The sequence below is a fragment of the Chiloscyllium plagiosum genome, unplaced genomic scaffold, assembly GCF_037043375.1.
Source record: "Chiloscyllium plagiosum isolate Xiang-an unplaced genomic scaffold, Cpla_swu_hap1 HiC_scaffold_9, whole genome shotgun sequence".
Lineage (NCBI taxonomy): Eukaryota > Metazoa > Chordata > Chondrichthyes > Orectolobiformes > Hemiscylliidae > Chiloscyllium > Chiloscyllium plagiosum.
In genome coordinates this window covers 58,940,121-58,954,523 of record NW_028270147.1, presented here as the reverse complement: position 1 = coordinate 58,954,523, position 14,403 = coordinate 58,940,121, and the positions used below count along the sequence as shown (strand labels likewise).

At 38.8% G+C, this 14,403-nt stretch overlaps 1 protein-coding gene across 12 annotated transcripts in view; it reads left to right on the top strand.

The window, feature by feature from the left end:
* Positions 1-14,403, top strand: part of lrrc7 (leucine rich repeat containing 7) — a 688,069-nt gene that overhangs the window by 150,992 nt on the left and 522,674 nt on the right. For 10 of the 12 annotated variants that reach the window (XM_087990653.1, XM_087990655.1, XM_087990660.1 and 7 more), the window contains exon 1: positions 3,102-3,355. The exons of the other annotated variants lie outside the window; for them this stretch is intronic. The gene's annotated coding sequence lies outside the window, so the exon portion shown is untranslated. Of the gene's footprint in view, positions 1-3,101; positions 3,356-14,403 lie in introns of those variants that run through there. 12 annotated transcript variants of the gene reach the window in all.

Sequence of the window (14,403 nt, the reverse complement as noted above, 5' to 3'; positions counted from 1 at the left end):
CAAATACATTTATATCTGATAGGATGCCAGATACACCAACGATGCTATTGTTGATGCTGACAATCTGATTAATGAAGAATGGGAAGAAAATGTGGTGGCAATGACAGTTATGCAGGTAAAAGGCACACCTTCACAAATAAATAAATGAATTGTTAGTTGTGATTTTCGGCCATCAGTGATATCTTTCTTGTCAGTAAATGCTGTCCTGACAGAAACTGGGGACAAGTTGACTCCTTGCAATGAGCACTGAAGCATACAATTGCAGGTTACTTAATGATGTAGATGTAGAAGTATTTAGGATTAATGAATAGAGGAAGGATGTGACTAGACTTGTGACCCCCAAAGGTTGGTGAAGGGATCTTAGCTGTTCATTATATTCACTAATAACTTTAATGAAGGAATGGGAATCTATATATCTAAGTTTGTAATTATATAAAAATGGGTGTTGCAGCATGTAGTACAGAAAGGAGAAGGAAGTTGTAAAAGGGACAATAGATTAAATAAGTGGGCACAATTGTGGGAAATCGAGTTCAATGTGAGGAAGTGTCAGGCCAACTTATTTGGAGCTGAGGAAGTACATCAGTGTATATTCTAAATGGCTAGGAAATGTCATAGTGCTAAAAGCTAGTGGACTGGCACAAAGAAAAAACTAAACAAGTTAACGGATTGTTAACATTTATCTTAACAAGAAGATGAAGTATCCTCATGAATATTGTTTTAGATGACACCAGATTTTAAATTACACGAGGCCTCATTTATTCCTCAGCCCTGAACTTGGAGAAAGTGAGGACTGCAGATGCTGGAGACCAGAGCCGAGAATGTGGCACTGGAAACGCACAACAGGTCAGGCAGCATCAGAGGAGCAGGAGAATCAACATTTTGGACAAGAGGCCTTCATGAGAAAAGGCCCATCCTGATGAAGGGCTATTGTCCAAAATATTGATTCTCCCACTCCTAGGATGCTGCCAGACCTGCTATGCTTTTCCAGCGCCACATTCTCGGCTCAGCCCTGGACTTGCAGGATTACATTAATTCCAAGTTCAACTATGGGTTGAATTTGCAATTCTGACTCTTGTTATCTAAGTGCTTCATAGCCTTGTGCCTTCCCATCTTTGTGAGCCCCTACAACTCTACAGCCTTAAAAGAACTTTGTGCCTCTCTAACCCTGACTTTTTGCACATGCTCCATTTTTTAAAAATCCCATTCTGGCTCCTTTTTCTTCAGTCATCTGGGATTTCTTCCCAAATCCTGTCTTCACACTTCGTTCCTGTAACAGTCTGTGGAAAACTTCCCTCTTTGACTAAGCATTTAGATACAAACTTTGAATTTGGCTCAGTTTCAGTTTTTGTTTGATAATGATCTGATGTGTCATGCCACTAAATGTGTCACTGCATTAAAGGGGCTGTATAAATGCAGACTGTTGTTGCTTTACAATTTGAAGTTGGGTAGATAGGTAATGGAAGAAGGAATATAACAGGGAGGGCATATTTTCCTGTTAGTCGTGATCCTGGTCTTTGTGTTGCAATTAATCAATCAACTATGTTTATTTACTAATGATTCCAACTGAGACTGGCCACAATGTTATTAGGAATACAGTAGTGATGCTGAATGTTGAACAAAGAAGGCCTACTCTCAATGGTTGCTTTACCTTCTTTTCTGCACTAATGTAAATTAAAAAGGCTCTGTTCAGAGAATTTAACAATAAATGTGGCACAAAAGTTTTGCCCCACCCTCTTTGGGAACTGTCCTACAAGCTGCAGTATTGCTTTATTTTCCCATCTAGTAATGTCAGACTCACTCTCGTTGGCAAAGATTCCACAGGGAGATTGACTCATCAATTAGGTCCAGGTTCATAGTTGAAAATAGGAGATCCTCGTGGTCCCATTTTCAGTGGTGATACAGGTCTACTAAATAGTCTAACCTTGTGGTTGGAGAGGCTAAAAAAACCCAGTATAATTGGCGCATGTCACATATGAAGCTAAGGCCAAAATCCCAGCCAAGTTTAAAGTCTTTCTGCCCATTTTTTCCCTGGGAGTCGTTGTGCGCCAGTTGAGATTGAAATTCTGGTTGAACATTGACTTCACCCACATTTCTGAGACTATTAGAAGCATTGTAAGAATGAAATCAGCTAACCAATGATTTGAGCACAGGGCTTTAGTACGAAATAATTTATCCACTGAGACTCTTTGGAAGTGTCAAGTAATAACTATTTTTTGAAGTAGCAACCATAAAATATTATCAGCCTATAACTGGCTGTAACAGGTACATTAAATTCATGTTGGGTAAATATTTAATTATAAGCAGAAAGTTTAAACTGTACAATCTCATTGCAGCTTATCCCATTGCACAATGTTAAAAATATTTTTTTGTCTGTTAGAGTTATGTATTTACTGAATGGTTCAATATATTTGTTGATTAAATCACAGAAACCTCACTTGAGTAAATCTGAGACTGAAATCTTTTCCAAAAATGCATCATAACTGCATGGCTTAGTGGAGTGTACCAACTTCCTGGATCTGTGGGAGGAATAGAAATACAATTAACCTAGTTTAGAATTCTTGCGCATTGATTTTTTGTGTCAGTTTCTGGCAAGTCTCACTTTGTGTCAATAATTAACATATGTCATTATCTCACTTTACCTTTAACAAAGTGGATTTTTCCTTCCTAGTCACATGAAATGTATATTTTTGTTCATTTATCTTTCCATAGTAGGTCAGTTCTGCTGTTAATATATATTGGTATGCAGGCAAAGATATACTTACACATACTTTATATGTTAGTCGATTTACTTCATGTTTTGTGAGATCATTTTGTTTAGTTGGTAGCTGGACAAGAAACACTGTGTTTTTCATTCATTTATTATCTCCTATATAGATTATAAAAGGCATGCAGTCATGAAGTATTTTAATTTACTGAAGATGAGACAAAAACACTGCGTTGCCATGCAGAGGCAGCAGGTGTCGAGAGACCCTTACATAATGAATCATTAAGGCAACTGCAGAAAGAACGTTAAAGCTCTTCATAACAGTGACGTTTGGTGTGTGGGGGTGGGGGAGGTGGGCTATATGTGTGTCGTGCCACTGATTCATTTTGCTGCAATTCTTTCTGCTTTTTCTTTTTCAAAATTGGGGCATACCGATGCTATCAGTTTTGTCAAGCACATGGCTTAGTTCAGCTGAAAGCTGTATGTACCTTGCACAGAAGTCTGTACCTGTTTCAGCGCCAAGCAGATGTCCGAGAAATGGAGAGACTCCAGCTATCTACAGGCTTATTGGAAGTGCAATAAAACTGCCTATTGCTGAATCAGTGTTTCTCACAACCTGAACACTAATGGACAATGATTCAACACTTCAGCGTGAGTATGCAGTCCGAGGTTTTATTTAGGGTAGCTATATATTAGGCTTGCATGCTTATAATCACCGAGTTTAGTCTAACTGTTGTAATCTGGAAGCCAGGATTTGGAAAACCGAGTATCTTACAATATTTTTTGCACAAATATATCTGTGAATGCTGTAACCAGAGCTCAGAAAAAGAAACATCTTCCCTCATAGGCTTTCATTCTTCAGTGTTGTAAGAATGTACTGCATCTAGGATTTTATTTCATACTATTGTATTCATGGTGTGAAATATAAACGCTATGTCTTTTGAAAAAGCTTTGACCAAGGATTATTTGGTTGGTTAGCACTTCATAATTTTCCTTTTATGAAGCTGACATTCTATCCAGCAGCATGTACTTTATAAGGTTTTGACTGTACCTCAATGCTTCTAGCTTCATAGTTGGAGGAAAAAGTATCAGATTTTTTAAACTATTCATAATTGAATGTAGTTATGCGCTGAAAATTGCCATCATTATAGAATTTTTCTTGGTGGATAGTGGGGAGTGTTAGCTGTTTAGGAAATAAGGTCAAAGACATGTCCTGCCTTTTCAAGGACTTATTTGAGCAAAATCCATATCTAGGTCAATTTTCCTCCTCCACCTTTTGTATGACAGGGCAATACTAATGGACGAACAGAGCCATTGAATAACAATGCTTATCTTAATTTTTAATTTAAAAAGCAAAAATGTTGGTTTGTTTATGAGAAGAATTCTGTAACTACTTGTCTCAATATCTATACCATTACTTTCTTATTTGAGGACTAGATTCTTCACTGGTCGGAGAAAGTGAACAAAAATGAAATAGCTTATTTTAGTTTTAATGGACAAATGGGCTGTTTAGCACTGTTATTGATCAATAATATTGCAGAGTCCATTTAATTATTCTATCATTGCTCATATTAAGTTGTCATATTTAAAGATCTATTTCACAGCATGAATTTAGCTAGTGTCAAATATGGTTAACATTCTTCAAGGGGTGTTTGATCCTTGGTGTGTATGAAGATGTTAAACACGAAGACAGTAATTTTTCAGTGGTGGATCTGTTGTATTGCCTGGATTCTGAGAATGCTCTTCTTTATTTAGAAAAGCATTTACACTTCTTTGACAGGATAATCCTGGCCCTCCAGGTGAAAAATAGTTTTGTTTTAAATGCATTATTAAGATGTGAACTTCACTGACAAAGCAGGTACATGTTACCCTTCCTTAGTTGGCCTAAAACATGATGTATTGGCACTCGAGACCATTGTTGCAACGGAGTGGTTTTTCAGTGACATCAGACATCAGTTAAACATGACCCATAGTTTTGTGGGATTCCAATCACATATCAACAACAATTTGGATTATATATGTTTCAAAGCTGTTCACAACAGCATTAGAAAACAGAGTATAATACCAAATCATATAAGCGGATATGTCAGATGACTGCAAGCTTAGTGAAATAGGGAGGTTTAAGGAGGGTCTTAAAGGAAGAAAGTGAAGTTGAGATGCAGAGAGTTATAGGAAAGAATTCCCGTACTTGTGGCCAGGGCAACTGAAGGTATGACCATCAATGATAGAGTATTTGAGATGCACAAGTGTTCAAAATTAGAGAAGAACAGATATCTTGAAAGAAACATGGAAAATACTGGAGGATTGAGGCTGAAGAAGATTGCAAAGATATAGAAGGGTTAAGCCATGGAAAGATTTGAAAACAAACATGGGAATTTTAAAATCAGGACATTGTTTGACTTGGAGCTAATGTAGGTCAGTGAGCACATAAGTGATGAGGGAGTATACCTGCTGCGAGTGAATACAGGGACGGTAGAGTTTTGAATGACTTCAAGTTTAGAGATGAAGAATGTGGGAGAATGACCAGCAGTGGACTTGAATAGTCAAGAGTAGAGGTAGTAACAACTTGAATGATGATTTCAGCAGCAGATGAGCTAAAATCAAACACCGTTACAGCAGTGTTGTTGATGGCGTGAATACAAGGTGAGAAACCTATCACTGGGTCAAATGAGTCAGCCTGAACTAAGAAAGGATGTCAGTTTTTAATCTCCAATAGGTGACCAACCTGTTTCACGTTTTAAAACAACCTGACAGTTCATTGTTATTTCTACTAATACCAACTTTTTAAAAATTCTTTAATTTTTTAAAAGCTGACTTAAAATTACTAAGTAACCAAGATGGGATTTCAGCTCAAGCTCATTGGATAATTAGTCCAGGCCTGTGGATTTACTCAGCCAGTAACAGAATTACTATACACATGTGGAATATAAAATATTGAGAACAATTGCGGTATAATTTCAGTCAATCTCAAGGGTTCAAAAACCTTTGTTAAAAATAATTATAAAAGTTGAGTTTTTTAATCTCTGATATATTTGATTCCATTCTTCTAAAAACACTGATTCTTAACAGAATACGTATGACACTTAACTCCTGTACTGTGGTATCTCCCCTTTGAACTTATGCTTCATATTTGAAACTAGACTGTGAGTGCCAGTGGGCTATTTTACCACACAAGGTGCTGGAGCAGTATCACCACAAGATCCTGCAAATTGGCTGGGAAGAAGGATGCACCAACGCCATCATCTTCAACCAGGCCAACATCCCCAGCATCGAGGTACTGACTACCCTTGATCGGCTATGACTGGCTGGGCATGTCGTCCGCATGACCGACACAAGATTCCCCAAACTGATGCTCTACTCCCCGCTTTGAAATGGCAAGTGAGCCACACATTGACAGAGGAAACACTTGTGATACTCTCAATGCCTCACTATTCCCACAGAATTCTGAGAATCATTGGCCTAAGACCATCAAACTGGAGGAACAGCACCTTGAGACTACTTTTGGGGGGAAAAATACAAAAGCCAGGTGAAAACAGTGAAAGGAGCATGCTGCCACACCAACTTCTCACCCACCCTTTCCTGCAACCACCTTCTGTCCCAAGTATAACAGAGCCCACGGTAACTGCAAAAGACGGTACAGCCACGTTTGGACTCACCCCAAGAGTGGAAGAGAATCACTCTTGTCTATGAGGGACTGCCAATGATGATGATTTTACCACAGGGGTATCATATGAGAGGCAATTGCTGTCTTGGTCATTCTTCTCAAATATGCACTTCCAAATGGACTATTCGTTGTATCACAAATAGGAAATTTGGCTGACTTCTCATCCTTTTCTTGAGGCAGTTGCTATAACACCTAAATATACTACCGATGTTCCTTAATGCCATTCAGCTGAGATCATCTAACAACTAATAACTACAAACTATTGATTGAACTTGAGAACTTTCTGATCTGTTCATTTTGACTGTAAATGTACGAAATTACTAATTGAATCAACATTAACTGCATCAATATTTTAATACAGTCATAGTGAGTGATTGAATAAAATTATTCCATCACCAACAGTAGCATCACTCATTTCTGATTATTAACATCCAATGAAAATACAGGTCTTTATTCTTATCAGGATAGCAGGATCTATCCGACTCCTTTCCACATTTATTATAACATTTTTTGCCTATGTTTTAAACTGTAAGTTTCAATATTTTTATAACTCAGTAATTTAAATCTATTTGTGCTACCTGTGAACTTCAGCAAGGCGTGATAACTGAGAAATTATAGAAAAGTATATAAAGGAAAATGGTTTTCTCTGTGCATTTGTCAAGATTTTGTAAAATGGTTTCAATTCCTAGGGATTGCATCTGTTTATGGGGCGGTTTAAGCTTTGTTTAAGCATAAGGGTGTAGGATCCTTGATATTATCATTGTGAATGTTATTAGTCATTCAGGAATGGGTTAGAAGTTGAATTATTATTAGGATTTTTGAACAGAATTATTTGACATGTCGTAAAACCAGCCATGGCAGTACAAACCTTGGAACAAGGCATCAGTTCTCTTATGAAGAGTAAAATTTATTGAAAGCCTTCATGCTTTCACACCTGAACATGTAAAGACACAGGATAAATTGGAAACAAAATATTTAAAGTTAGAAAAATGTTTTTCATAAGGAGATGAAAAGCTAGCAGATGCTCAACTGAAGATTGAGCTGAATTTTCACTTTTTTTTAGGTCTGGGTTATTTTTCAGGGAGTTACATGAGGGTGTCCTCTATGGTCCATTGCAAAGCTTCTCATGTAATCTTCCAGTGCTCACTTTATTAATTATGCATTCAGGCTCCATTGTGCTCTTCTCATTCAAACATGCAACAGCAGAGGCAGAAGTGCTTTAGTACTTCCAGAATCTTGTTTATTCATTTGGAGGCACCATATTTAAACTGCAGCTGCAAACCACTTCAAATGCTGAAATTAGCACCTTGCTTCAATTAAAGAGAGATGTTAGTGGACAGGGGGGAGGATTGGGAGGGCGGGGGGGGGGGCACTCTTTCCTGTGGACCATCAAAGTAGGCAATTGCATCAGACACAGCCAGCCTGGACCAAGTTAGTGGCCCAAGTCAGTGCTATTTTATAGATCAAGAGAAATGCACAGAAGTGTCACAAGAAAGTTAATCATCCTTGGCATTCCGCAAAAAGGTAAGTGGCATCAACCTCTGTCTGCTTCCTCACAGTCACGTTAACACTGCCAATGCCACTGCACAGTAACATCACCAAGCCTATGGTCTATTACTCTCATCATTGCATGCATTCAACATTTATTACCTCATCTTTCTAAAGTACTAACCCTTCCTGCCCACACTCACAATGTGGGGAAGATGGCAAGAGAGGCCCAAGACCACTCATAGAAGTACTGAGACCTCCATGTCCAGGCAACCAACTAAGTTTCATTATGCTGTGCCACACTGTTCTCCCATTATCACCATTGTTAACCGTTCTTAAGATGCTCAAACTTCAATCAGTTATTGCACAACTGATGATTTTTTTCTTGGAAACACCAGCAGCAGTCTTACAGCTACCATTCTAAAGAGGCCAGTCTATCAGCTTCTCTTCAATTTCTGAGGCAGAAGTCTCTGGTTCCTAAGAGCATGCACTGGTAAGGCTAACTCTTACACTTTCCTCCACCTGAAGTACTTTCACCTTATTGAGTTCTCCTTCTAGATTACATCAATGCATATTTCCAAAGCTGATTGAGAAAGAGATGCTCCAGCTTACTGGCACTCAGACCAAGCACCTGCTTTGTTCTGAGCAGTTGATGACCCCATGGTATCAGCTATTAATCACTGTGCAAGTGCACAGTCACAGGAGCAGCAATCAGAGACAGTAAACTCGATCAAAGTTGCAGTAGTACATCAGTGTTACTAGTACAATGCTAGCTCCAGCATGTATACATCTGGCAGTTTGCATGGTCAGTTTGTTGCTTGTATAGAAGGCCAGATCCAACGGAATGTTCAGTAGCCATTGGAAATGCATTCAACTTGTACTCCATTGCTTCAACCAGTGTTGTTCAATGTTATTGGCAAGGTGAGAGGAGGATGAGAAACCTTAACATCACTCTCGATTTCACTTCCTGTCAAGGAGACATGGTCGTGCCAGTAGGCACTAAGACAGAGATGGAACATACACAAACCCTCCAATAATTTCTTCTGAGAACACTCCAGACGCCTTCACCTCCACCCTACCTGCGATCTCCAACCTTGGAGAAGTTATAGCCGAGGAGGGTGAGCCTGCAATTGGGCAGATGTTCTCAGATTGTCTGGGCCCTCCAGCCAAAATTGCCACTGAATTTGTCTGCTTAAATCTTCCAGTCAACAGGGTCCACTACAGCAGGCCAACTCCACCCCAGCTGTGGACTCCAGAACATCACCAAGACTAAATACAAGAGCAAAGGAAAAAAAGTACTCTGAGGGCATATGGATGGCATGATGAGACACCATTGTGAATACATTTTCACATCTGTAAATATAAATGCACTTTCAATCATCACATATCTGATCAACTGTCATTTTAGCTGCAGGACCTGCTTACATGGCTACCATGTCAGAGTTAGGCAGCCTCTTCAGACATTCCAGAGAGGGTAACAGATATGTTGATGAAATCTTGCTCATCTCTGAGCAGTATATTGGTTACCAGCTGATTTAAGGCATCCTTCAATCGTTACATTCACCACTGCAGCCAAGACTTAGCACTTTATCTTTGTCTTCAGTGATATTCACAGTATTGTGAATGTCTTGTAATAGCATCTTGCCTCCACGTGGGTCTCACACTTTTTGCAACCTTGTATGTGTGATGTGATCATTCATAAATTCACATTTCTCTGGAGACAAAGGTTCATTCTATTGGTGTACTTAGCAAAGCAAGAACCCTCATTCAGATTTGGGTGATGACCAATGCTCGACAACCATCTGAACTCAACCTCACAGTACACCTTGTCCCCACAGAGCAACAAACAAAGAAACTTAGTCTACCCCATTGTGAATGTGTTGATAGTTGTTTTACTTCCTTATTGTATATTTGAAGTTCTGCAAAGATGGCACACCATCCTGGTAGCACTTCTCTGAGTAAGTTCGGACTGATAATCAAGATTCCTCCCCCTCTCACCTTGAGTGAATCCATTTTGTTGCAGTCCCAATAAACCCCATCGTTCTTGCGCTCCCCAGATTCTGATCCAACCTTTTCACTTCATAGTCATATCCTCAATTTCCCCTCTCGGTTTGATTACATTGCCCATACTTAATATCTGCTGTTTGCAATAGTACCTCATTCTCTCTTGTGATATATCAGATTCCACCTTTATATTTGGAGTTAACCCCTTCCTTTGATTATTCCTTCTGCGTCACAATACGATGCATCCTGTCCCCAGTATTGAGTTTCCCACTTTTTGTTACACTTTATAAACTGTCCCCTGATAACCTCCTTTACAGTTACTAACCAAATCGCCAGGACTGACCTTGCCTCTTCTCCAGCGATGTGCACTCCACCCTGGTCAGTCATGTGAAGACAGCTTTGACTGAGCATGACCTGCAAGATTGACTGTGGCCCAATTCCTCCACATACTTGGACCCTGGTTGATCCAAGTGTCTGACCGACAGTGGCAAACCTCCTGCACTGAGATTGGATAATGGGTGGCAGTACCCTCCAGGTCAAGGTGCCTGACTGTCCCTCTGCAGTAAAAGACAAGTCAAGCCAGCGCATACAGGTAGCCACAAGGTGAGTGAGCAGTAAGAATGCAAGCCAGTGGTGAGGCTGTTTTTTTTTTGCTGATGTTGACTTCTAGGGATAAAGGATAGTGGTGATAGTGGTGGTCACTGCCCTAGGAGTGTGCCATGAGATGTTCGAAAAATGTACTTTAAGATGAAAATCCTGAGAAGCAGAGGCCAAGTAACTGCTCTGACTTTCAAGCTGGGAATTGGTCCATCTAGTTTATCACCAGTGCATGGGAAAATCATGAACTGCATAGAAATGAGGCAATATTGACTAATAATGAGATACAATGCATGGAAACAAGGTACTTATTGGTGAAATTATCATCTAGCTGTTTAAACCTTAAGCAGAAAATCAGTTTTATTCTTAATGATAAAAATCATTTCATTCTCATCTTATCCTGTCACTCAAGAATTGGGGATATTCTGTTTTAAGTTCAGATTTCTAGTGTAAAATATTTTACTATTGAAAAGCTGTATTGTCTGACCTGACCTGAAGTCGACAGGTTTGAGTTCCACTTTATAGGCTTGAATACATTCTGTTACATAGGATTTTGGAGTTTATATGGGAAATAATAGATACTGTCCATAATAGGAAGTTGGTGTTATTCAAAACAATAACATAATTAAAAGTCTGGCAGTTACAAACCAAAAGAGCAAGAATTAATTGTTTGATAAGCCAAAATCTAAACCTGGGGATTTGGTTTTCTTTAATAATGCCATATCTTTTGATTTCTTTTCAATGGTAAATATGATTAACATATAATACAGCTCTACTAGATTACAGATCTGCTTCTTGCTGACCAAAATCTCAATGTTAAAATCCACCAAAGCCTCTTGTGGCACAACAGTAGTGCCCCTACCTCTGAGCTGGGAGAGCTAGGCTCAGGTATTACCTGCTCCAGATGGTGTATAATAGCATCCCTGCTTTGATTCTCTAATTCATTAGGAAAATATGTAAAAATACATCAATATGTTCCATGTCAATGAGAGCAAGTATTTACAATATAAGATTGTGATCTCAGTATTTTAGGCTAATTTCTCTGGTTGTCTAGTTTCTCTCTCTGAGCTTCCTCCCTCTTAAACTTTATGCTGATTTTATCCATAAGGTCCGCCTCCTGTTGTCCTGCCCTTTTGTTACCACTGAATTACTGATCATCGACCTTCTCTTCTTGCATCGTAGGTTTGAGTTGATAATGTTAACAAATCTCTCTTGTCAGCTACTGTCCACTTTCTTGTTTAAATCTGCTGTTACCAAAACCCGACCTTCAGTCCATATGTCTTTGCAAACTATTGTCTCATCTCCAACCTTCAGTTCCTCTTTAAAGCCCTTGAGCATGTTGTCACCTCCTAAGTCTCTGCCTACTGTTGTTTTGAATTGTTCAATGTTTATTATATATTTCTGTTGACTACGTACAGTGCACTGTCAGTCAACCCGGTGCATGTGGCTCAAGCAAATCCAACAAAGCACTGAAGCATGAATCTGCAAACTGAATAAAAGTTCAAGTTCACACACAAACTGGTGAATGCCACCTCTGCAAGTCTGAGGCACAAAACACAATTCCTTCCTTTGTTAGAACTTCAGATGTGAATCCCTCAAATAAGATTTCCACCCTGCCAAAACAGCAATTCCCAGAGTCACAAATGACATTCTAGGTGACAATGACTAAGTAAGGTAATCTTTCTCCTTCTTTTGCAGTTTTTGACAAATTGCTTTCACCATTCTCCTCCAACAAAATAAAAGCAAAGGAGGATGCTCCTCCAACACCTCTCCACAAGGCTGTAGTTGGGTGGGTCTGCAATTGTCTGGTTCTTTTTTTATCTATCCCATTGTAGCCAGAGAACAACTACAAAGTCTTCTGTTCCCAGTCCCACACGTATATTTTGTGTGCCATAAAGACCTTTTCTGCCTCCCCTCCTGCTCCTGTTTCTCATCTGCATGCTGCTATTCTATGACATTATCAAAAAACACGACATCAGTTTCCACATGTGCAATGACAGTGCCCAGTTCTGCCTCCCCACCACTTCTCTTGACCCCTCTGCAGTCTTTAAATGATCAGACTGTTTGACATTCAATACTGAGTGAACAGCAATTTCCTCCAAATAAATATTGAAACAATTGAAGCCGTTATCTTTGTCTACACCCTAATCTTCCTGGCAATTCTATTTATCTCCTAACGCTGACTCAGACTGTTTATAATCTTGGTGCCATATTTGATCCTGAGATGAATTTTCAGCCACATAAACACAGCATCACCAAGAGCATTTGTTTCCACCTCCGTAACATCACCCAAGTTTGCCACAACTGAAATGCTCCTGAAACTTGACTCATTTTTTTACATTTGGCTTTAACTATTTTCATAAACTCCTGAGCAGTTTCACGCATTCTAGCCTCTGTTTATTCAAGGTCATCCAAAGGTCTGCTGCCCATAGTCTAAATTGCTTCATCATCCTTGTCACTGCTAACATTCGTCGGCTCCCAGATAAGCTATGCTCACTTTTCAAAAGCATTATATTTGTTTTCAAAACCTGCCATGATCTTGGTCCTCCCTATCTCTGTGATCTGCTTCAGCCACAGTAACCTCAAAAACATCTGTGCTCCTCTCATTTGAAGCTCTTGAGCATCCCAAATTTTTTATTTCTTTATTATTGTTTGCTTTGCCAAGTTGCCAGAACCCCTAAACTTTGGAGTTCCCTCTTGTATTCTCTCCACCAGTCTCCCCCATTTTTCTTGCTTAAAATTCTTCTTAAAACTAACCTCTTTAACTAAGGTTTTGGTCATTGGCCTTAACGTCTCCTAATATGACTTCATAACATGTTCTATTTTATAATGCCATTGTGAATTGCTGCAGATCGATTTATGACATTGAAGGCACCAGATAAATTATAATTGTTGATATTTCATCTACAGGGAAATGGCATGGTGCATCTACACCGTTTTTACTGAGAGTTATTTTCCACATAAAATGAAACTAAATTGGTTTGGATTAGTGTGACAGACCTTCACAAATTTGAGCTTTAGTTTAAATAATTGAACTCGTGTTTTTTGGCTAGAATCAAAACTGAGCCATTGATGTAAAAAAACACTTATTGGTTTACAGCTAGTTTACATCATGTCCAATACTAGTGAGTCATCTTCTATTAGATCCAAAAGCTGAATTGAAGTTATTGGCTCCTTCATAATTCCTGGCAGTACCTTTATATCACAGAATTCCTGAAAGGAATTGCTAGTGTTTGTGTTTAACACAAACCTCCTGTTAGTCTCTTCTTCCAATCCTATCAACATATTCTTTCATACCTTTCTCATGACCTTCTATACTTTTAAGGTAGCATGCTGATACTTCAATACAATCCAAGGGTTCAGTTTGTTATCATCTGTCAACATTTTAGACTGTTCAAAACTACATTCATTAAAAACAAAGTTGTGAAACTGGACAGGCATTTGCCAGTTGAGAAGTCATTATGTAAGCATCCCAAAATAACATTAGTTAAAGCTTTTACCATGTAAATAACTTTTACAGTCAACAATGGAACTATATTCATTTTAGAACCCTAAAGTTTTGAATATCTATTGAGTGGCTGGTCTGATATTTTGATTTGTGCTCATAATGAAGAAGGATATTTGGTTCTGTGGAAAAGAACTTTTAAATTTTTTTTTTCAGTTGAAGACACATTGATCAAGGATGAATTGAAGTTTTATCATGGATAGATACATGTTCAGGGTTACTTTTAATCACCTAAATAACTCGAGTGAAAAATCTCAGGAAACACTGCATAATTGGTTTCACTGTTTATCCATCTTTCTGATGGACTTCTACTAAAGTTACAGCAGGAACTCAAGATATCTCTGTAGGATTTATATCTCAGTATATTTACTCTGCTCCAGTGTTGCATGGAAACTTCACTCTCTCCCTAAAAGTAACAGGTTCCCCATGGGAGACTAATTA